Raw genomic sequence first — 3,340 nt, 5'->3', positions numbered from 1 at the left:
ATTTGTGGGACAGAGAGAGACAGAGCATGAACGGGGGAGGGGCAGAGAGAGAGGGAGACACAGAATCGGAAACAGGCTCCAGGCTCCGAGCCATCAGCCCAGAGCCTGATGCGGGGCTCGAACTCACGGACCGCGAGATCGTGACCTGGCTGAAGTCGGACGCTTAACCGACTGCGCCACCCAGGCGCCCCACATCTATTTAAATCAAAGGTGGTTAAGGTTACTCTAGGCCTTTATGCCTATGTCTTCTGCATCTCTAAGAATGTTTTAGACACATTGCATTACATTTCTTTTTTAATTTTTTTTTAACGTTTATTTATTTTTGAGACAGACAGAGCATGAACGAGGGAGGGTCAGAGAGAGAGGGAGACACAGAATCTGAAACAGGCTCCAGGCTCTGAGCTGTCCGCACAGAGCCCGACGCGGGGCTCGAACTCACGGACCGCGAGATCATGACCTGAGCCGAAGTCAGCCGCTTAACCGACTGAGCCACCCAGGCGCCCCGCATTACATTTTTTTAATATGAAATTTATTGTTAAATTGGTTTCCATACAACACCTAGTGGTCATCCCAACAGGTGCCCCCCTCAATGCCCATCATCTACTTTCCCCTCCCTCCCGCCCCCCCCATCACCCTCAGTTTATTCTCAGTTTTTAAGAGTCTCTTACTGCACTACATTTTTTTTTTTAAAGAATTCAGTAGGCAAAATAGGAGGCACTAAAATGCTGCTTTTCACTTAACTTGGTAATTCAAATTCCGAAAATTCACAACATCAAGATATTACTCAGAGTCAGGTATGATGAAAATATTTTGAAAATCAATTTTCTGGCACCATCAAGTCTTAGTCTCCTAACTCATGGATTTTTTTCAATTACTTTCATTTCTAGACATAAAATTTGTGTCATTTATTTTACATTATTTGTGTTGAGCTAAAATACGTAGAGCGAGGTATGTGAAGTATACAGTCCTACAGCAGCCGCAGGTGTATTTTTCCGTTTCTGTGTGCCAGATCCAGAGAGAGACAATTTCCATCCTCCCCGAAAGTAGCCTCATCCCTTCCCCGGTAGCCACTCATCTGATTTCTATCAGCATAGATTACATGTGCCCATCTGAGGACTTTATATAAATGGAAGCATACAGTACGTGCTTTTATCTGTCTCTTTCACTTGGCATCGCATTTGAGAAATTCATCCTTGCTGTATGGATATATCAGAATTTATCCATTCGTCTGCTGATGAACATTTGGGTTGTTTCCAGTTTGTGGCTCTCATGAAAAGAGCTGCTCCAAACACACTTGTGCACGTCTTTTTGTGGACACATGTTCTCCCTGCCAGTGGGTAACTCAATATCGAGGGCTAGAAGCGCAGGGTCCGAGCAGGTATGTTTAACTTTAGAAGCATTTTCTTGTTTTTATTTTATTTTTTTAGAAGATAGCTTTAAACGTTTATTTATTTTGAGAGAGAGAGAGAGAGAGAGAGAGAATCTTAAGGAGGCTCCACCCTGTCACCATGGAGCCCAACTCGGGGCTCAATTCCACAAACCATGAGATCATGAGCTGAGCCAAAATCAAGAGTCAGATGTTTAACCGACTGAGCCACTCAGGCGCCCCGCAGAAGCATTTTCTCAATTTTAAAAGCTAACAACAATTCATTCTGAAATTCCATCAAGAATCAAACTGTGTTAAACATGAGCGTTAAAAATCAATAGTCAGTCACTCAGCCAAGAAAGGACCAGTGAGAAAATTAACATGATACTGATATTTTGATATGGAAACACAATTAAATAATAATAATATCCGGGCACCTGGGTGGCTCAAGTTGGTTAAGCGTCTGACTTCAGCTCAGGTCATGATCTCACAGTCTGTGGGTTCGAGTCCCGCATCGGGCTCCGTGCTGACAGCTCAGAGCCTGGTGCCTGCTTCGGATTCTGTGTCTGTCTCGCTCTCTGCCCCTCCCCCTGCTCATGCTCTGTCTGTCTCTCTCTCCAAAACGAATAAATATTAAAAAAAATTTTTTAAAGAATTGATGAATAATGATATCCATACTTCTACATTAGCAAAATGTGAAAAATAAGAAAATTAAAGAAATGTCACTATTGTATAGGTGCTCGCAAAATAAAGAAAATTACAGGTGCTAAGCAAACCATGTCGATAATGATAATCAGCCGAGCTGAGATGAGTTGCTGTGTACCTCCGGGGGTGTGGCACAGCACGTCCCCGACAGAAACTTCCTGGCGGCAGGTACTTGGCATAAAATCTCGGCCACAAAAATAATTATTACCAATTACAGAGGGAGCTATCTGATAGTGCTCGGATATCAGCTGCAGTAACTTTCTGAGTGGCTGAACAGATCAACATGCCCACGCTCTTTCATAGCACACCAGTTACAAAGCTCTGTCCTAATAGCAAAAGGGATCCCAAGGCTAAACCTGTTCTGTGGTCAAATAGTTTTGGAGGATGCGGTGTTGAAGTTAAGCTGCAGCTTTAAGACTACGGGAATTCTCAGAACCTTTCAAATGCCACTGCCCACGGGGAATTCTTTTGGGTCCCCAAATGAAAACAGGCAAAGCACAGAAACACGCAGTTCACGTAAACATAAATATTCACGAAACGTGTAAAAACACTCAGCCCCACTCATCACTAAATAAATGCACAATACAACACGGTAGAATTAGCCCCACAGAAGATCAGCAAGCCTGACAAAGCTTTACGACATCCGCCACGCTTGAGTGGGAACAGGCGCTCTCACAGAAGGTAGGAGGCTGTGATACCTCCCGTTTTGCTCTTCCTTTTCAAGATTGCTTTGGCTATTTGGGGTGTTTTGTGGTTCCATACAAATTTGAGGATTATTTGTTCTAGTTCTGTGAAAACTGCTATTGGTATTTTGTAAGGGATTGCATTAAGTCTGAGAATTGCTTTCGTAGTATGTAGACCTGTAGATGGTTTGGAGGCATTATCACTTAGGGATGATGCTTAGCTGCATGTAATAGAAAGCCAATGACTTCATCCAATAGGGATTTATTATCCTCACCCCCCAACAAGTTTGGAGATGGGCATTTCAGGCTGTGCAGCTGTGCCGAAACATCACACTACAGGCCCCTTCTGCCTTTCTGTTCCACCATCCTTAGTGTGAAGCTTTTACTATCACATTTGCCTCATTGTGACCTCATGGTTACAAGATGGCTGCTTTACCTCCAGTATCAGGTTCCCATTCCAGGTAAGAAGAAGGGAGCAGCCAGGTGGAAGAGGTGGTGCCTCCATCAGGAAATCAGTGCATTCTCAGAAGCCTCCAGCTGACTTCTACTTAGATCTCAGTGTCCAGAATTGGCTACCCTTACATGC

Source organism: Herpailurus yagouaroundi, unplaced genomic scaffold, assembly GCF_014898765.1.
Source record: "Herpailurus yagouaroundi ecotype Mexico unplaced genomic scaffold, PumYag 77, whole genome shotgun sequence".
In the NCBI taxonomy this organism is placed as follows: domain Eukaryota; kingdom Metazoa; phylum Chordata; class Mammalia; order Carnivora; family Felidae; genus Herpailurus; species Herpailurus yagouaroundi.
The sequence above is the reverse complement of the archived record's forward strand: the minus strand, read 5'-3'. Positions refer to the sequence as shown.